Source organism: Odocoileus virginianus, chromosome 27 (genome assembly GCF_023699985.2).
Source record: "Odocoileus virginianus isolate 20LAN1187 ecotype Illinois chromosome 27, Ovbor_1.2, whole genome shotgun sequence".
Lineage (NCBI taxonomy): Eukaryota > Metazoa > Chordata > Mammalia > Artiodactyla > Cervidae > Odocoileus > Odocoileus virginianus.
The window spans coordinates 27,535,535-27,557,165 of NC_069700.1; the positions used below are offsets into that span (position 1 = coordinate 27,535,535).

At 43.3% G+C, this 21,631-nt stretch overlaps 1 protein-coding gene, 1 non-coding gene and 1 pseudogene across 14 annotated transcripts in view; 2 read left to right on the forward strand and 1 right to left on the reverse strand.

Annotated features, from left to right (window-relative positions):
- Nucleotides 1–614: 614 nt before the first annotated feature.
- On the reverse strand, nt 615–11,789 carry LOC110131543 (small ribosomal subunit protein uS3-like; annotated as a pseudogene).
- A 2,247-nt stretch (nt 11,790–14,036) lies between these two features.
- On the forward strand, nt 14,037–14,143 carry LOC139031635 (U6 spliceosomal RNA). The gene has a single exon (XR_011484141.1). It is a non-coding gene; the product is annotated as a U6 spliceosomal RNA (small nuclear RNA).
- Nucleotides 14,144–20,373: 6,230 nt separating this feature from the next.
- The window catches only part of TRERF1 (transcriptional regulating factor 1), a 204,146-nt gene continuing 202,888 nt past the window's right edge, over nt 20,374–21,631 (forward strand). For 3 of the 13 annotated variants that reach the window (XM_020884297.2, XM_070456438.1, XM_020884304.2), the window contains exons 1-2: nt 20,777–20,959; nt 21,391–21,475. The gene's annotated coding sequence lies outside the window, so the exon portion shown is untranslated. The other 10 variants (XM_070456429.1, XM_070456435.1, XM_070456434.1 and 7 more) reach the window with 8 other exon arrangements.

Here is a 21,631-nt window from a genome sequence, read left to right on the forward strand (position 1 = left end):
CTCCTATGTTATTCCTTGGGTAGTTTCCCTTTCTTTTAGCAAATTTTAAAAATTACTGTTAAGCAGAGGTGAAAAATACTCCTATGCTATTTAATTGAATAATCTCCCCTTTTTAAATAAGATCTGTTAAGCACTGGGATGCTAATAAAGTTAAAACTCCTAGACCTTCACTTATAGAGTTCTTTCCAAAGTTCTATAGCTAACTTTGTTTGTAATTGTGTTTTCTTTTTTTAAGAGGCCCCAAATTGTATTGTATAATATAAGATTCAGGCTCCATGAAACCTGGAGGCAGCCCTACTTTTTTTTTTTCCCCACACCATGCAGCTTGTGGGGTCTTAGTTCCTGCACCAGGGACTGAATCTGCCCCTGGGCAGTGAAAGCATGGAGTCCCAACCACTGGGCAGACAGGGAATTCCCCAACCCTACTTTTAAAAAAAGAAAAAAGATTATTATTATAGAGCAACATCCAGACTCCAGATCCAGCTGCCAAAGAGACCATGTTATGACCATGTTATGCTGCGGGTACTTGTGGGGACAGCAGGAATCCATGGCTTCCTCCCTTCTCTTTCGGGTGGGGATGGTAATGGAGGGCAGTGTCTCATCTATGGGTTCCACAATGCTCAGCAGTCAGGCAGGGGCTTCTTAAGGGTCCCTCTTACCACCTGGGTCTCAAGGCAGCATGATCTTCACTTTGATGCCCAGCACACCCTGTCTTAGCAGTATATGGCGCCAGGTGGTGTCTGCATAGGAGTTAACAGGGTCTCCACTGTGGATCATCAGGCCATCCATGACTTCATGGGTTTGACCCTCTGTCCCCAGAGTTTCCCAGGCACTACAACCTAGCAGCCTTTTCCCTACTCTCCATGATGACCCACAGCAGACCCCAACAAGTTCTCCTAGAAGTGTGTGCTGCAGACTCGGCCAGGGTAATGACTCACTGAACTCTCCTGTCTGCCTTTCCCCTGTAAAGTTCTACATCGCCCTCAGGGAAGTGAAATCTCTTCTGAAGCACAGCAGTTAATTCCTGAATCTGCAGGCCCTTCTCACCAATCATGTTCTGTGTCCAGGGGACCAAGATAATGATTTCTGTCCTGGTTGGTTGAAGTCGGACTTCAATGGAGGCGTCATCTTTTGCCAGTACCCAAGTGAGAGGCTTGTTCAGTTCAGCCTTGAGGACGCCATCAGAGACCTCTTGGACACTGGCACTGCCATCTTGCCACCCAGCGCCATCTTAAGGAATGGCCCAATGCTGCTGTTAAATGATCTAAGGAGTGTGATGTGAGGAAATTGTTCCCATTGCTATTGCAGACAGAACACAAACATGCAAAGAACTTTAGAACTGTGGTGGTCTAGAGCACCATTCTCTCCTGGGATAAGCCTCTGTGAACTTGGTAACAGCCGTTGAGGAGCTGTGAATAATATTTCAGACTTCTTCACTTGCTTTCTCATCAACTGCTTGATCTGGAGGGACCCAAGTGTGACGGAGAAAAAATGACCCAATAAATGTAATTCAGCTTCAGCAGCTTCAGAATGGGTTTCCTGCCACCTTCAACGGCACTCCAGAATTGAGCAAGCAAAGTAGGCTTTGCCTTGGGTGCTCTTTGTGAATCTGCATTGGAGAATTTCAGTTCCAACCCCTTCAGAGTGGGTGTCCTGAAATGATCAGGGAAATAGGATCTTTTACTACATTTGGGGCCACATTTCACACTGTTCCTTAGTAAAATATCCCTGCTTTTCCTCTCTGTGAACCACACCCCACTTCTCCCTCAGTACAAGCTTGGTGCCTTCTTCCTGGAATTGCCTTTGGTGCTGGAATTGCCTATCTAGTGCTAAGTGAAATCGTCTTCCCTCAACTGGAGCATGCAGGATATGACTGTTCTCGAAGCTTTTAGGAGTTTAGACCCCAACTCCTACAACCACATGATCTTGGGTAAGTGATAATTTTTCTGAGCCAGTCCCCAAATAATAATTTGTTTTCCACACTCATATGTGTTAATTTTATAATTAAAATATTTTATGGTGTCTATAACAATTCCTACTGATGGCTCACAGTTGGCATGAAACTTAACTAAGATAATATATGTAAATATTTTCCATAAGCTAAAAATGCTGTACAAACATAAGGTACCGGCACAAATGATGTTTCAAATATTTAATGACCGGTAGGCACTGGCCTTGACCAGTCAGAACAGTCTTCAATCACAGCACTAGAGCTCAGTCCGGTAGGTTTCCTAATGGGCCAAATATTAACTCTTTAGTCACAAAATTAAAGGAAGGTTTGCTGTTTCCTGAAGGAGAAGCTGAGGTAATAGTGGTCTAATGGAAGCCGGCTCGGGGAGGTAGCAACTATATTCTTTTTCAGATTCTTTTCCCTTATAGGTTATTACAAGATACTGAATATAGTTCCCTGTGCTATTGAGTAGGTCCTTGTTGGTTATCTATTTTATGTATAGTAGTGTATATATGTTAATGCCAACCTCCTAAATCATCCCTCCTCCCTTTCCTTTTGGTAGCCATAAATTTGTTTTCTATGTCTGTGAGTCTCTTTCTCTTTTATAAATATGTTCATTTCCATCTTTTTTTGTTAAGATGCCACATATAAGCAATACCATATGATATTTGTCTTTCTCTGCCTTACTTAGTTCACTTATTATGATAATCTCTAGGTTCATCCTTGTTGCTGCAAATGACATTATTTCATTCTTTCTTATGATTGAGTATTCCACATCTTCTTTATTCATTAATCTGTCAATGGTTATCTAGGTATTTCTGTGTCTTGACTATTGTAAATAATGCTGCAATGAACATTGGGATGCATGCATCTTATAAAATATTTTTTAACAAAAATGAAGCACAACACATAAAATTTTGTGGGATGAAGTTAAATCAGTTCTTAAAGGGAAATTTATAGCATTATAAATTAGCTTATATTAGAAAAGAAGAAAGGTCTTAAATCAACAGACTAAGCATCCATCTTAAGAAACCAGGAAAAGCAAAATAAGCCAAATCAAGGTGGAAGGAAGAAAATAATAAAGAGAAAAAAAGCCACTTAAAACTGAAAAATGATAAAGAAAATCAGTAAAATAAAAAGCTGGTTCTTTGAAAAGATCAATGAAATAAAAATACTATTAATAACAATTATAAAATAGAGAAGACGCAAATTACCGATGTCATTAGATACCTCAGAGATATTTTTTTTTGAAGTACTCTAAACAACCCTATGCACATAAACTCAATAACTTAGATGAAATGGACCAAGTCCTTAAAAGTCACAAAATTCCAAAACTCACCCAAAGAAGAAATAGGTAACATCTGTATTAAAGAAATGGAATCCACAGGTAAAAACCTTAAAAACAAATAAACTTCCAGGCCCAATGGCTTCACTGGTAAATTCTATCAAACTTTTAAAAAACAAATAGCACTGTTTCTATAAAATCACTTCCAGCAAACAGAAGGAAAGGGAAAGGAACACTTCCCAACCCATTTTATGAGGCTAGAATTGCCTTGATACCAAAAAAACTAGACAAAGTCAGTACAAGGAGAGAAAATTATAGACCACTATCCCTCATGAACAGTACACAAAAATCTTGAAACAGCAACAACAAAAAACAACTAGAAGATCAAATCTAGCAATATATAAAAAGACTACTACTCCATGACCAAGTGGGATTTATCCTAGACATGCATGACTGGTTCCAAATACAAAAATCAATCAGTGTAATTCACCATATTAAAAAACTAAAGAGGAAAAATGACATGAGTATATCCAACAATGCAGAAAAAGCATTTGAAGTTGTCCAGTATCCATTCATGATAAAAACTCTCAGTGATATAGAAATAGAAGGAAATTTCCTTAATTTGATAAAGGCCATCTACAAAATACCTACAGTTAATGTAATGTTTAATGGTGAAATACTGAATGCTTTCCCCTAATATCAGGAACAAAGCAAAGATGTCCTCTCATCACTCCTATACAATATAATACAGGAAGTCCTAGTCAGTGTAATAAGTCAGAGAAAGAAAGTAGCAGTAAAAGGCATACAAAAGCATATGAAAGAAAATACGGCCTTTTTGGCAGTGACGACCTCCCCATGAGAACATGTCTTCACAAAGGATCTCCTTCATCCCTCTCCAGAAGTGAAGAAGAGGAAACACAAGAAGAAGTGCCTGGTGCAGAGTCCCAGTCTGTATTTCATGGATGTGAAATGCCCAGGATGCTATAAAATCACCACCGTCTTTCAGTTCAGTTCAGTTTAGTTGCTCAGTCGTGTCCGACTCTTTGTGACCACCATCTTTAGCCGTGCACAAATCATAGTCTGGCTGCTCTATTGTCCTCTCCCAGCCTATATGAGGAAAAGCAAGGCTTACAGAAGGATGCTTCTTCAGATGGAAGCAGCACTTAAAGTACCCTGTATCAGGATGAATGGGAAACTGTCCCAATAAACACATTTTGAATACAGAAAAAAATAAAAGAAAGGATATTGTCTATTTGCAGATGACATGATTTTCTACATAGAAAATCCCAAGTAATTTACCAAAACTCTTAGATTAACAAATGAAGGGACTCCCCTGGTGGTCCAGTGGCTAAGACTCTGAGCTCTCAATGCTGGGGTCCTTGGTTTGATTCCTGGTGGGGGAACTAGATCCCACATGCCACAAAAGACCCTGCACAGCCAAATAAATAAATAAAAATAAGTATTAAAAAAAAATGAAGTTAGCACAACTATAAAAGATAAAGTTAACTCACAAATTCTATATACTTAATTCAGAAATCAAAATTTTAAATATATTTCATTAAAAAAATTTTTTTTTGGTTTTTGTTTTTTCATTTAAAAATTTTAAAAGAGAAATACTTAAGTAAAAATTTAACAAAACTTGTGCAGGATCTGCATGCTGACAACTATAAACACTAAAGAAAGATATCAAAGGACATAAATAAATGGAGAAACATACTGTATTCATGGATTGGAAGATTCAATTTAGTTGACCATGCCAATTTTCTCCAAAGAAATCAATAGATTTAATACAATTCCAATCAAAAGTCTAATCAAAAGTAAGATTTCTGCAGATATAGACAAGCTTGGTTTGTCTTACATTACATTACATTACAAGCATGGTTCTTACATTTATTTGGAAAGGGGAAGGGAGCAGAATAGCCAACATAATTTTGAAAAAGAAGGATCAAGTGGGAGAAATCAGTCTACCCAATTTTAAAACTTACTATAATGGAAGAATAATCAAGACGCAGTAGTGCTGGTGGAGGGATAGAGGCAGAGACCAATGGATCAGTCTGTATCAAACAACTGAGTCAGAAAATGTCAATTATTGACAAAGGTAAAAAAGCAATTCAATGGTTAAAAGGTAGTCTATTCAATATATGACGTTGGAATAACTGAACATCCATATGCAAAAGTATGCCACGAGAAGCTAAAGACAAAAAAATCTTGATCTCAATCTCACACTTCATTGAAAAATAGATCATAGATGTAAAATGTAAAACTATAAAACTTTCACAAGAAAATAAGAGTAGAATGTTCATGACTTGGGATCAGGGAACTTTCTTAGACTTGATATCAAAAGCACAACCCAGAAAAGAAAAAAATGGACAAACTGGACTTTATTAAAATGAAAACCTTTTGCTTTGTGAATGACGTCAAGAGAATGGAAAGCTATAGATGTGAGGGAACATATTTTCAAATCACATACCCAACAAAGGACTTGTATCTAGAAAAACTCTCAAAACTCAATAGTAGGAAAGCAAACAACCCAATTAAAAATGAGGAGACCATCTTGTCACAGTTTAATTCTTATAATCCTTAAAACAAAAGTTGTTGTTTAGTTGCTAAGTCATGTCTGACTCTTTGTTACCGCATGGACTGTAGCCTGCCAGCCTCCTCCATACCTGTCATTTATGTATCTGGTTTTGGTTGTTCTGGATCTTCCTTGCTGTGTGCCGGCTTTGTCTAGTTGTGGCGAGCTGGGGCTACTCTCCGGTTGCGGTGCTTCGGCTTCCTGTTGTGGCGGCTTCTCTTGTTGTGGGGCATGGGCTTTAGGCGGATGGGCTTCAATGGTTGTGGCTTGAGGGCTCTAGAACACAGACGAAGTAGCCACATGGGCTTAGCTGCTCGACAGGAAATGGGATCTTCCTGGAACAGGGATCAAACCAGTGTCCCCTGCATTGCAAGGCAGATTCTTAACCACTGGACCACCAGGAAAGCCCCCAAAGATACCTATCTTGATAGGAAATGATGACCAATGCCTTTCGTTTGTTTTCAATGCCATTTTAAAATATAGTGCTTTCTGGATAATTTACATTACTTTAGGTGGGAACAAAAATAATTGAGGTTTAAAATTCTGTTTAATATTAATATTACAGGAAAAGTATCAGTAAGCATTTTATTCACTTCAGTTTGATTTAAATGATCAGCTCTTCTAGAAAACTTTCCTTGACCCTTAAATATAAATTCCATATTCCTTCCACTGTGCTTTGCCAGGTTCCTGTGCCTATCTTTATCACAGTACATTTCTTATTTTACAGTATTAACCTATCTCCTGAGGGCAGCTTTCACTTTATTTCCAAGCCCTAGCATAATAACTGGCAGGTAGTAACCACTCAGTGTGTTTGCTGAATAATTAAAGACTTGTAAAGAAAAAGTAAAATTATTGATGAAATAATTCAATGGCAACAACCAAAAATTCTGATAATATTACCATGCTTTTAGAATGGTCCCTGATGCATAGTAAGTCCTCAATAAATGTTCATTTATTCAAAAGATATTAGTTAGAAAACTACAATGTATGAAGCACTGTTACAGTTGATGGGTAAATCACATGCATTTTAGATCATAACTGTTAAAGGAAAAACAGCAGAGACCAAAATCCCCACCCTAATTGGGATTTACATTTCAATAGGAGAGAGAAACAATAAGTAAAATAAATTGGTGAAATATGTAGTTTGTTAGATGACCAAAAAAAAAGGGCAAAAGACAAATATCTATGTACTTCACCTTAGAGGAAATAAGCACATGAAAAGATGTCAATATGATCAGCCATTAGGAAAATGCCAATTAAAACCATATTGAGAAACTATTGGGTTTCCCTTGTGGCTCAGCTGGTAAAGAACCCGCCTGCGATACAGGAGACCTGGGTTTGATCCCTGGGCTGAGAAGATACCCTGGAGAAGGGAAAGTCTGCTTACTCCAGTATTCTGACCTGGAGAACATGGATTGTATAGTCCATGGGGTTGCAAAGAGTCGGACATGACTGAGCGACTTTCACTTTCACTTTTCACTGAGATCCTATTATATAGCTCTTAGGATGAAAAAAACATCAGTAGCGACAAAAGCCTGGCAGTATCTACTGATGGCTGGGGAGCAACTGGAACTTTAAATATGGAATATAAGATGATTCTCAGGAATACAATCTACCTGTGAAACACATACTTATCATGTGATATGGTATGATCCCACTCTTAAGTATGTACCTTAGAGAAATGAATTTTATATCCACCCCAAAACCTGCACATGAATGTTTATATCTGCTTTATTCTAATCATCCCCAAATCATGAAGGCAACCGCAAAAATCCTCCAATGGGTGAATAAAGTGAATATATTCATATTCTTTAGCATTAAGATACTATCTAGCAATAAATATTATTGCTAGTAGAGTATGAATACTACTGAGCAATGAAAAGGAATGAACTATTATTATTACATGTAGTAATATGAATGAGTCTTAAAGACATTATGTGGAGTCAAAGAAGCCAGTTTCAAAAGACTGTATATGTTTGATTCCATTTCTATGACATTTAGGAAAAAGGTCAAGTGAAGGAGTCATGGAGAACAGACCAGTACTTTCCAGGGGTTATAATGAGGGGACAGCGGAACTCTAAAGGGATTTTTTAGTGTGAAGGGGATAGAACCATCTTTATCTTGATTGTGATGATGTTTACACATAGAATACACACACATACACACATCAATTATACTTATTAGATGTTGATTTAAAAAAAGAAAGAAAAGCTTATTCCTAGGTAGGACCTCTGACTTCATCTAAAAGAGACAGTTTGCCAAAATTCTGTGCTTCTGAACTCAATTCTGAAGGAGAAAATAAATATTAAGTCAATAAATAGATTAAAGGAACAACAATAGCAAGAAAAAAACCCCAAACCAAACCCAAACCACACCTTCTATATGCAGGCTCAGCAATCAAAGTCAGAGTTAATTTACTAGGTAATTATCCTATTTATTGTTGGTTTAAAACTCAACATTCAAAAAGCTAAGATCATGGCATCCAGTCCCATCACTTCATGGCAAATAGGTGGGGAAACAGTGAGAGACTTTATTTTCTTGGGCTCCAAAATCACTGCAGATAGTGACTGCAGCCATGAAATTAAAAGATTCTTGCTCCTTGGAAGAAAAGCTATGACCAACCTAGACAGCATATTAAAAAGCAGAGACATTACTTTGCCAACAAAGGTCCATCTAATCAAAGCTATGGTTTTTCCAGTAGTCACATATGGATCTGAGAGTTAGACTATAAAGAAAGCTGAGCGCTGAAGAATTGATGCTTTTGAATTGTTGTGTTGGAGAAGACTCTTAAGGGTCCCTTGGACTGCAAGGATATCCAACCAGTCCATCCTAAAGGAAGTCAGTCCTGAATATTCATTGAAAGGACTGATGCTGAGGCTGAAGCTCCAATACTTTGGCCACCTGATTCGAAGAACTGACACATTGGAAAAGACCCTGATGCTGGGAAAGATTGAAGGCAGGAGGAGAAGGGGATGACAGAGGATGAGATGGTGGATGGCATCACTGCCTTGATAGACACAGGTTTGAGCAAGCTCTGGGAATTGATGATGGACAGGGAAGCCTGGTGTGCTGCAGTCCATGGGGTCGCAAAGAGTCGGACAAGACTGAGCAACTGAACTGAATTGAATTATCCTACACAACCATACAATCATGCTTCAGGTTATTAGAGCAACAGGTTGAACTGAAAAAACTAGATAGGGGTGATTTCTGAAGTGAAATTGTTACCATTCAGAGGTTTACTGTATTGTTTTTCTTCTTTGACTTAATTTCATTTTCTGTTTCAGGCTGGATTTATAAGCAATCTGAGGCTATTTTTGTAAAAAAAAAAAAAAAAGTGCATGTTAAGAGTTCACAGTGGGTTACAAATGATGTTTTCTTTTAGCATCCTATTTTTTTTTTAAATTCTGTAATGAACATGTATTACTTTATAAACCAATAACCTAAATAAATTATAAGAACCGAAGTCAACTGCTAACTGGAGTATCTCCCACATAGAAAAATTTCTGGACCATGTTCTTATTTATAGGCAAGAATGGGCTTAGTTACTCTAGGTATCTATGATATCTAGTGGTTGTAAAATTCGTGCTTCTAAAAGGGTTTCAGGGTTCCCTTAAAAGGTTGTGTAAACAATTTGATAGTTCCTCAAAAAGTTAAACAGAATTACCATATGATCCAGCAATTCCACTCCTATGTGTATACCCAAAATAACTGAAAATAGGCGTTCAAATAAGTAGGGCTTCCCTGGTAGCTCAGCTGGTAAAGAATCCGCCTGCAGTGCAAGAGACCCCGGTTTGATTCCTGGGCTGGGAAGATCCCCTGGAGAAGGGATAGGCTACCCACTCCAGTATTCTTGGACTTCCCTTGTGGCTCAGCTGGTAAAGAATCCGCCTGCAATGCGGGAGACCTGGGTTCAAATAAATACATATATACTCACATTCACAACAGCATTGTTTACAATTGCCAAATGCTGGAAACAACTCACATGTCATCAACTGATGAACTGATTAAAAAATATTAATACCTACATAAGGGGATATTGATTTTCCCTAGTGGTTCAGATGGTAAAGTGTCTGCCCGCAATGCGGGAGACCTGGGTTCGATCCCTGGGTCGGGGAGATTCCCCTGGAGAAGGAATTGGCAACCCACTCCGGTACTCTTGCCTGGAAAATCCCATGGACGGGGGAGCCTGGTAGGCTGCAGTCCACAGGGTCGCAAAGAGTCGGACACGACTGAGCGGCTTTACTTCACTTCAAGGGGATATTATCCAACCATAAGAAAGAATGAAGTATTGACACATGCTACATCATGAATTCACCTTGAAAACACTGCTATGTGAAAGCAGCCAGACAGAAAAGGTCACATTTTGTATGATTCCATTTATATAAAATATCCAAAATAGGTAAACCTAAAGACTGAAGCAGATAAATGGTTGCAAGGCCCTAGAGGAAGGGAAGGATGGGGAGTGACTGCTTAGTGCATGGTGTTTCCCTTTGGGGTGATAAAAATGTTTGGAACTAGATAGATGTCATGATAATACCACTCTGTGAATGCATTAAGTGTCACTGAATTATGTTCTTTAAAATGCTTAATTCTGTGTTCTGTGACTCTTACCTCAATTTTTAAAAAAGAGATGAAGTGTGTCCCCGAAGTCTTATTCACATTTGCAGCAAAAATCTTTGTTTTTCAAGGAAATTATAAAGGATAAATTTAGTTTAGCCCATATCTGAATAGTTAAGAACTCCGAGTGGCATGAGAATTAATCAGTGATATGCACTTTTTTGAAAGTGATCTGAATAGTCTAAAAATGTTCAGAGGAATTGAGTAGTCAGAATGGTTACAAATCAGCATAACGAACTCCCTTTGTACAAGCTATTCATGTGTGAAAAGAACCTCTGGAATCCTAATGGTCCTTGCAATTCTTGGGATCCAGTGCCTGTCAAAGGTATCTTTCTGTTTTGATGTTAGTTTAAGTGTGAGAGAAGTAAAGGTGAGGTGTTACCTACAAAATTCGACTTTGGGGCCTGGAGTGTTTCTAAAAATTTTGAAACCTTAGGCTTCTCTCTTCCTTTAACGATGGTTCTTTCAAACATCTGATTGTTTAAAAAAAATTCTTAGACTACCTCATTTTTCCTTTGAAAGTACATAAGACCCCTTCACGATGCACAGCCAATGACTATCCTTTAAAAAAGTCAACACAAAGTCATTTACTGAAACTCACTGTTTGAATTTTCCATTTCTATGTTATTTACTCTTAACCATGATCCTGAAAATTTCAGATAGAAGTCCTGAGCTGGCTCTTCTCTGCACTCTCCAAACTCACTCTTACCTTTTCCCAGCATATCCTACGCCCGCCCGGGGAGCTGATTTATCAACAGGCTTCAGAGCCTCTGACTTCCGGTAGGGTTCAGCCAATGGGAGGCACATGCTGGAGGTCAGAGGGCAGGGGCAGAGAAAAGCCGCGCTAAGTGCTCTTTGCAGGCTGCCGGTTGACTATGGGTGTGTTCTTCCGTGTTGTGTTCTTACAGAAGACAGTCACTAATGTTGTGTAACCCTCTCCTACATGACTTCAGCAACAGCCTTCCCTGTGTTCCAGATATTTCTCTTTCTCGCCCTTTCTGACTTACGGGTTTGTTTAAGGTTCCACACTGCTTTTAGTCCTCTGGTGCTATGCTCCCTGTTGCTGGTTTCCCTCAGCCCTGCATAAGCGAAGCCACTCAGTCGTGTCCGACTCTTGCTACCCCTTGGACTGTAGCCTATGAGGTTCCACCATCCATGGGATTTTCCAGGCAAGAATACTGGAGTGGATTGCCGTTACCTTCTCCAGGGGATCTTCCCGACCCAGGGATTGAACCCGGGTTTCCAGCATTGCAAGCAGAGGAGTTTACCATCTGAGCCACCGGGGCCAGAGCGAAATGAAAACGCAGGACTTTTCCTTCAAAAACCACAGTGGATTTCAAGATGGCGACCGGCATCGCCATCTTGATTGAACAGTGCCGGGACCTAGTAAGGGCGGGGTCCTGTGTGACCACACAAGCTGCATATACACAAAGCCCGCCCCGACTGCACGTTATTTTAAACAGTTCTTACCTGAAATGCTCCTCTGTTACCTGTTGAAGTGTGCTGGCCAGATTATTTTCTAATATGAGGTCTTAAGGGTTCTCTTTCTCATTAAAAAAAAAAAAAAAAAAATGTGACTCCATTAGGGGTTCTGGAAAAGTGTTGTGATTTATACTTAAACACTGTGCAATTTAAAACTTTTTAGTAGATTTGCATTTTCATAGGAAATTCACTTATTTTTTCTTCCTCAACGTTATACTGAAAAAAGCCACTCATTTGCGAACCAGCGGGGGCCACCACCATAACCCTTGAGTCTCACTCACCATTGGCTGGTACCCTAGCTGAAATGTGTGACTCCTAAGCATGCCTTCTAGGCAGGTGCAGGAATTTTTAGCAGGAATTTCAACCAATGTGTTGCTTTTGTGTTCTTCTTCTTCTTTTTTTTTTTTTTTAAGTACCAGATACAGAATCTACCAAATATCCTACCTTTTTCTCCTCTTTCTTAGAAATAAGACTTAAACTGAGAACCTTCTCATAGTCTGGAACCTATTTTCTCTCTGGCTAGAAACTTGCCTAAGATAGCGATCTCTTAGTATTACTAAATAAACACCAGTTAGGCCTCCTGTCTTGAGTAAGGCCTGCTCTCTCAACACTGTCCTTAACAGACTTGGGGGTTAAGATGACAGTCAACATATCATGCTATCTTATTAGTTTCAAAATGGGAGTCCCATAAGCCCTCTTGTGCCAGGACTTTTTGCTTTCGTTGCTTTGGTGGCAAAGAAACAGGAGTTTGAGAAATACTCTACAACTCTTGTGTTTCACTGCTTGAACTTGCCACAGGCTTTTTTGTCCTTGACCACTGAGCCTTCTTCAACAACTGGTAGTTACATCCATCACTCGTTTCTTTTCTTTTCTTTTTTTTTAACTTTTAAATTTGTATTGGGGTATAGCCAATTAACAATGTTGTGATAGTTTCAGGTGAAGAGTGAAGGGACTCAGCCGTACATACACATGTATCCATTCTCCTTCAAACTCCCTCCTATCCAGGCTGCCACGTAACACCGAGCAGAGATCCTTGTGCTATACAGTAGGTCTTTGTTAGTTATCCATTTTAAATATAGCAGCATCACTCATTTCTAAAGCCACACTGATGTGTTCTACACACACAGTCCATTGATTTGGTCATATTGCATCTCAGAGCCTTGGATAGAGCAGGAAGCAGAAGTGGGATTTTCGTGTTTTTCTCCCCGTTTCTCCACACCTCCAGTTTTCCCAGTTTTTATTCTTTTAAAAAATTTTTTGGTCGTGCACCCCGCATGTGGGATCTTAGCTCCCAACAAGGGATCAAACCCAAGCCTCATGCATTGGAAGCATAGAGCCCTAACCACTGAACCGCCAGGGAAGTCTCAGTTTTTAAGAAACTCTCCTGAACAGTCACCTTTAATATAAAGCATTATACAGAAAAGTTCACTTCTTTGAAGATTTACCAAATATAATGTCTCATCTTTTCTCTGAAATGCAAATTTTCTCTCAAGAACAAACTTTCGTTTCAAAAGGGGGTCATATAAAAAAAAATTCCAACTGTTTAAATCCAGAGCACAGAAAAATTACTCCTAGAACAATACACAGAATGTTCATTGGGCCTAAAACATTTCATTTGTTTGTGAATTGGCTACATTTCTATTCATTTGGGGTCTGTTCTTAAGATAGGCAAATAACCAGTATGGACACAGACATGAGCCTTCTCTTGTGAAAGCCAACAACAGAATTGCTTAGATTTTTAGTCTGGATGGCTGGAAGGACATTAGAGGTCTTATATACCCAAACTACAAATGAGGAAACTCAGAACAACATTTCTGGACTGGGTGACAGAACTGATGCACAGAGTTGAGAGTTTTGCCCAAGGTATCAGATTCCTAATCCATGCAGTTTGGAAGTGGCTCTATGAAGACACACATTTTGGGGGAAAATTTGCCCCACATTTTAATGTGCCTGCTCCTGCATCACCCAGTTCTGCCGTTTTCTTTTCTGTACATTGTTCTCTGGGTGGTGAAGTGGGGGAGGGTGCTTAATAATTACCTGTCTGCTTTGCTCTCTGTGATGTTCATTTCTGCCCCTTCCCTGGTTTACCTGCCAGACACAGGTGTTGTTCCAAATGTCTTATAGTAGTGCTCGCTTCAGCAGCACATATACTAAAATTGGAATGATACAGAGAAGATTAGCATGGCCCCTGCGCAAGGATGACACGCAAATTCGTGAAGCGTTCCATATTTTTAATATACAAGCAACTCCTCCAGCTCAACTCCAGAAAAATAAATGACCCAATCAAAAAATGGGCCAAAGAACTAAACAGACATTTCTCCAAGGAAGACATACAGATGGCTAAAAAACACATGAAAAGATGCTCAACATCACTCATTATCAGAGAAATGCAAATCAAAACCATAATGAGGTACCATTACATGCCAGTCAGGATGGCTGCTATCCAAAAGTCTACAAGCAATAAATGCTGGAGAGGGTGTGGAGAAAAGGGAACCCTCTTACACTGTTGGTGGGAATGCAAACTAGTACAGCCACTATGGAAAACAGTGTGGAGATTTCTTAAAAAACTGGAAATAGAACTGCCATATGACCCAGCAATCCCACTTCTGGGCATACACACCGAGGAAACCAGATCTGAAAGAGACATGTGCACCTCAATGTTCATCGCAGCACTGTTTATAATAGCCAGGACATGGAAGCAACCTAGATGCCCATCAGCAGACGAATGGATGAGGAAGCTGTGGTACATATACACCATGGAATATTACTCAGCCATTAAAAAGAATTCATTTGAATCAGTTCTAATGAGATGGATGAAACTGGAGGCCATTATACAGAGTGAAGTAAGCCAGAAGGATAAAGACCATTACAGTATACTAACATATATATATGGAATTTAGAAAGATGGTAACGATAACCCTATATGCAAAACAGAAAAAGAGACACAGATGTATAGAACAGACTTTTGGACTCTGTGGGAGAAGGTGAGGGTGGGATGTTTCAAGAGAACAGCATCGAAACATGTATATTATCTAGGGTGAAACAGATCACCAGCCCAGGTTGGATGCATGAGACAAGTGCTCAGACCTGGTGCACTGGGAAGACCCAGAGGGATCGGGTGGAGAGGGAGGTGGGAGGGGGGACCGGGATGGGGAATACATGTAAATCCATGGCTGATTCATTTCAATGTATGACAAAAACCACTGCAATGTTGTAAAGTAATTAGCCTCCAACTAAAACAAAACAAAACAAAACGAAACAAAACAAATGTCTTATAGTAACAAAACTGCCATCTTTACCTATCTCCTATCAGCCAGTACTATATTATTTCAACAATTAAAAAAAAGTTCATAGTTACTGATAATCTTTCATAGTAATTAAATAAGCCTGATCATTTTAAGTTTCAGTGCTTTAAAATATAGTTATTTTATTTTAGCCTCTAACTAATAAAAATAAATGGGAAAAAATTTTAAAAAATATATAGTTTTTATTTTAAAATTTATTTCAGACTTATTTGAAACATTCAGCAGAAGTAGGATAAACAGCATTATAGACAGTTCCACTAATTATCCAAACTTTGCTAATCTTATTGTATTTAACTTTTGGGTTTGGGAGAGAGGCCTGGGGTATTTGAAAATAAATCCAAAACATACTTTCATCCTAAATTCTTCATTATGCATGAAAAGATAAGAACTCAAGAAAAAACATAACCACAGTAACCTCATTAAGTCTAATAAATTAATAATTTCTTGACATCTATATCAAGTCGACATTTTATTTCCCTGATTGTCTCAACAATGTCTTTTAAACAATTGGTTTATTCTAGTCAGAGCCACACAAGATCTAAACATTGCATTTGGTTTACTATGCCTTTTAAAAGTCGTTATTCACAGGCATTTGACTTTCACTTCATTTGACCAAGGAAAAATTGTATGGTCCCAGTTCAAAGGTGGGTGAACTGGAGCTCAGAAAGGTTAAGAAATCTTTCCAGGTTCTCGTTGCTTGGGGCATGACCCAGAATTTGAATTAAGATCTGCCTTAGGCTTCCCTGGTGGCTCAGGTGGTAAAGAATCCACCTGCAGTGCAGGAGACCTGGGTTCGATCCCTGGGTGGGGAAGATCCCCTGGAGAAGGAAATGGCAACCCACTCCAGTATCCTTGCCTGGAGAATTCCATGGACAGAGGAGCCTGGTGGGCTACAGTCCATGGGGTCGCAAAGAGTCCGACACGACTGAATGACTAACCACAATTTAAGTCCCCAAATTCCTTTTTATTCCTTCCCCTTCAGGCTACCAGGGCTTTTCCTGCATTGCAGAGAGGCAAAAGGCCTAGTGGTTAAGGGAGTGTTTGGGCTCAGTTTGGCCTGGATGCAAACTGGAGCAAGTTACATAATCTCTCTGATCCTCCACTTCTGTCTGCATCTGTAAAATAAGGTTAATGATGATGCTTTGGGGCTGATAAAATAGGAGAAAGCACATAGAGAATTTAGCATAGTACTAGGCACATAGAAAGTACTCAGTAAACCTTAGTTATTATTTTTAGTGTAGAGGAGGAGAAAGAATCACAAGGTGTTTTCTGCTTTTGTCAGTAGCCCAGGAGAGGTGGTTCATCACTTTAGGATTGAGTCTGAAGGGGTTAGAGAGGTTGGGAGTAGGGGGTTGATTCTGCCTGAATTGGAGAAGAAAGCCCTGGACATAAAAATTTAAATAGGCATCAGAAGAGTTCTCCAGAGACCTCAGCTGGAAAACAGTTGAACATGTCTTCTGACCTTCCACAGAGGGAAAACTGGTGGGGAGTAGAGATGGTAGGAGGGAGACATCTCAATGTTTATATGAATTTGGAACCACTACAATTGCATCAAACAAATTCTAAGAAAATGAATTGCATTGAAAAAAACAGCTCTCTCTTAACATGGGGTAAATGCTGAGAATGGGAAAACTAAGATCTAATGACAACAATAATAGTAATAATAATAATAATGAAAGTGAAAGTGTTAATGACTCAGTGGTGACCAACTCTTTGCAACCCCATGGACTGGGGCCCACCAGACTCTTCTGTCCATGGGATTCTCCAGGCAAGAATACTGGATTGGGTTGCCATTTCTGTCTCCAGGGAATCTTCCCAACCCAGGGATCGAACCCCCATCTCCTGTGTTTCCTGCATTGACAGGTGGATTCTTTACCATTTGAGTCACCAGTGAAGCCCCCAAACAGAATCAATGCCTGGAGGTGGCAGGGATCAAACCCCGGGCCTCATACATGCAAAGCATGTGCTCTACCAGTGAGCTACACTCCCTTCCTGTCCCCTTACATTTTTTGCAGTCCTAGGAGGGCTTCTGTCATCTCAGGCAGGTTTCCCACCAGGATGGGACTATTTCAACCTGACACTGATTTCAAAGATCCAAGGTAATATTTTAACCTTAGTCATCCTCCCTCTGACACTCATTCTGAGAGTCCAGAACCAGTGCTCCCACATTTGGGGTTGTTGAGGGCTGAATCTGTTGGCTAACTAAAATCCTTTGTAATGTGTATTGTTTGTGCATTTATGGGTGCTGTCAAAGTTTACTAGGCCCTAGGCAGTTTTTGATGGTAAGACTCTGAGGCCCCGATTAGTTTCTAGAATCCTTGGGAAGGGAGGGTAAAAAACCCCACTCACAAGTAACCAAGAACTTGCCTAGACTCTGTTCTAAGGCCTTTACATGTACAAACTCATTAAAATTGCACAAAACACTACACTGCAGGTACCATTATTCTGATTTTACAGGCAAAAACTGAACAAAGTGGGGTTAAATAACTTGCTTAATAAGGGCAGAGCCTGCCTGGCTAACCATTGGGCTTACTACCTCTCTGTTGACAGTGGGCTTAGCATGTAGGGGGTCCTTGGAAGGCAACACGCGCATCCTAGGCTGTAAAGCAGCAATACTTTAGGTCCCCAATCCTTCCTTTTAGCTTAGGAGCAAGAAAGACCAGGGTATCAATTTCTTCATTGACCGTAGGCAGGTTACTTTCTCTCTTCAAGTCTCAGCTTCCTAATCTGCCCCAGGGAGGACCCCTCCCTGCATTACAAGTGTGGGTGTGTGCTGGGGGTGGGAGGTGGTGGGGCTGAGGTTTCTGGGCGGTACTGCCTTTCCTAGGTCTTTTGAGGAAACAGGGTGTTTTGAGGTTTTTGTCCTCGTCAACTCCCACCCAGGAGGTCCGGTCCCCAGGCAGTGATGGCGCTCAAGCTTGGCTATTCCTCCTCCACTTGGAAAAGGGCTGCCACTGCGGCCAGCTTCGGCCACAGCCCGGCTGCCGCGAGGTCGAGGGTGGGTCTTTGCTCTCTGAGGGAGTTACTGCTGAGACTGTACCCTTAGGTAGGCTTCTTGGAGGTAGTGACATTGAGTCGAGCCTGAAGGTCTAGCAGGAGTTAGTAAGAGGAGGTGGAGGGGGAAGGGTTACCCCCGCCCCCAGCCACAGAACAAAGAAGCACTACCCGGCTTACAGGAGAGGAGGAGCCGTGAGAGTGGGGGGCTGTAGGCACGAGATCGCGCGGGGGCTCCGGAGCTTTATTCTAAGAGCAGCTGGGAGGGGTTTGAAGGAGTGTAGTCCGGGGTTGTAGGAAGACTCTTCTAGACACTTAGGAAGAATGGGTCGGAGGGGGCAGGAGGCCATCGCAGAAAGCAGTCGTGTTGGAAGATGACCTCCGACTAAAGAATCAGAATCTTTCTCAAACCCCACGACACTGTGCGCTGTCCCTCGACTTTCTTTGCTTCTGTGGAAGGGCTCCCTAAGAGGGTAGGGCACCGGCCAAAGGCTCATAGAGCGAAAAGAGCGCAGAGCCCCCTCTTCTTTCGGGGGCTCTCTGGTCCAGGTGCCCCAGAATTGATAGGGTTATGCGGGAGAACTCAACACTGCTGAAGATGGAGAACCGTTACCCCTCAAAATACAGAAAAACCTCGGCCGCTTTTGGCAGCAGCCTCCTCCGCCCATGACCTCATGCTTTAAGCTCCCATATAGCCTTCCCCCGCCCTGTCCACACCCGGCGCCCGAGTGGGGGTGGGGGACAGTGGCGAAGGTCCGGGGAGCGGGAGCACCTTATTTATACTGCCCGAAGATTTGGGGGGACGGGCGCAACGATTTTCCCATAGTGAAAAACGCATGGTTTAACTTTCTCCGGAGCAAAAAGCACTCGCTGTCTTGTGGGACTTCAACGAGAGAGATGCCCCGTACCCGGCTCGAGGTGGTCTATACCACCCAACCATCTTTGGTTCACGTTTCCTTGAACCCGTGAAGCCTCCTGGAAAGGCTGGCGTCCCGGGATGGACCGAAAGGCCGGCTGCACCTTCGAGGGACCAGGGGGCTGTCCGGCTCTCGCCCCCCTGGCGCCGCCGAGGTTTGAACCCTTGGCTCGCCTTTCAGCCCGCGCCCTGCCCCCTGCTCGCAGCTGCTCTCGGCTCGGGCGCAGCGGTTTCCCCCGCAGAGGAGGAGGAGGAGACTGAGCGAGGAGCGGCTCCCGGCTCGGGTTTCCGCACCAATGCCGAGCAGCCCCGGGCGGCCCCCGGCGGCCGGCCCTCCTCCCCGGCACCACGTTCCACAGTCATGGCGCACGAGGAGGGGCGAGCGCGCGCCGCGGCGGCACCCGCGCCCCCTCCCCTCCGCCGCCCGGTTCCGGCCCCTCTCCTAGGCAACCTCCCTCCCCGGCCTGCTGCGCCGCGGAGATGGAGACCCCTCCCCAGAGGGCTGCCGTTCCAGCGCCGACTGCAGCACCGGTTCCCCGCCCCCATAGGGGCGGAGGGATGGGAGCCGCGCGCTTCGCGAACCTCCAGCCCCTTCCCGGGAGCCTCAGCCCCTCTCCCAGCCCCATCGAGGCCGGGTGCAGTGGTGGGTAGGCGCAGACCGTCTCATCGCAGCCCACCCAGACCTTGGCATTTTTGCAAGGCCTTAAAAAATAAACAGAAAACCCAAACCCCAGTCGTTAGATTGCAAAGCGCTTTACAATAACCGGGATGGCTACGCAGGAAACAATCCTGCACTGGTCCGGGTCTCGAGCGGCAGCTCCCCGGCCACGCCGTCTTCTCCGGGGCCTGGATTTTCCGGCCTCGCCGGAGACTCTGCCACGCCCCGGGGCTGACAGGTCCCGCGCGGGGCAGCAACTTGGTCCGCACCCCCTGCCCCATCCTCGCCCAGAGTCTCGCCAGCGTACAAAAGGTGCAGCCTCACGCACAAGCAGAGCACACATAATAAGGTCGACAGCGCATCGCCGGGGAGGCTGCGAACAATGCGCCGGGCGGCCCGCGCCCGCCAGAGCGCGGCGCCCCGGGGGACAGGGGGCGCGGGCGGGGGCCGCGGCGGAGGACCCGCCGGCCGCGGCGCTGGACACCTTACTTCCTGCTTCCCCGCCCGCGGCCAGACCCAGCTCTGCGGAGGGATATCTCTCCCCTCCTCTGTCCCTCTCTCTCCCTTCCCCCGCCCCCCCTCCTTTTTGCTTCTGCTCCCCCCCCCTCCACCACCCCACCCCGCCTTTCTCCTTCTGCAAGAAAATAATTTGACAGTCGATTTGCTGACAGGGGAGGAATTTGCATCCTGGATTAAAAAAAAAAAAAAAAAGGCCGAGAGGAGCTTGGGAACGGTTGCTAGGGGTGGGTAATGGGTGAAAAAAGGGGGGCGCCGGGGAGCGGATAAGGAGGGTTAAGGGAGAGGGCGAGGGTGGGGAGCAATGCAAAAGGTAAGGCCAGGTTACCGCGGCTCGGCCCCGAGTGGGCTGCGGCCGGGGGAGGGGCGAGAGATACATATGTATTTCTGTCTCCCTAGCACACCCCCTTCCCTCTAAGCGATGGCTGAGAGGCGGTGCATGCAGATGGGGAGTAAGTTTCCTGAAGGGGAGGGTGGATGCACGCGCGCGGCCCCGCGCTGCAAATTTCCACCGGGGAGGGAGAGTGGCTGGATGCGGAGAGTTTGGAGTTGCTTGCAGCGGAGGGCAGGAAGGGGAGCAGGGCCGGGAAAGGGGGCTGGCGGGTGCTATATCTGGGAGTAAGTTTCCAGGATCGGGAGAGCCTGCACGCTTGCTCGCTAGTAAGTTTCTGGCCGGGGAGGGCGCGTGGGGCGGAGGAGAGGGAGGGGTGCATGTATACAGAAGGGGGGAGGGGGGAGCAGATTTCCTGCGGGGAGGCTGAATGCATATGGAGAGTAGATTTCCTGAAGGGAGGGTGGAGGCGTAGACGGACCGAGTAAGTTTCTTGCTGGGGTGGTGGCGGAGCTGCTGGGTTGGTGCTTTGGAAACCCAGCGCTTCCTACCCGGGGTGGGAAAGCACGCTGTTGGGTGGCGGGGGGTGGGGTGGGGGGAGCGAAGGGCCAGGTTCCCTGTTGGGGAGAGGGGCTTGCATCTGGGGAGTATGTTTCTTGGCGGAGCGATATTTGTTTACAGGCTGAGGGCAGTACTGTAAGTGAGTAGCGCTTCGAGAAGACGGCTCTGACATAAATTAATATTGAAATTACTCCATCAGCTCTGCTCGCCCCTCATCTCACCCCCCAGGCGAAGACTGGTCTTCTTGTCGGATTGCCCATGCACTTGTTGCAGAAACAGCCAAGGTAGGCAAGAAGCTTATTAAGTTCCATTAAAAAAAAAAAAATTAGTTGGGGGATGCTCCTTGAGAAGACAGGGGAGGGGAAGGAAAAATTGGGGGGACGGATTACGAGACGTCTCCCCCCACTTTTTTACTTTCAGTATGTTCGCAGGGCCTTCTC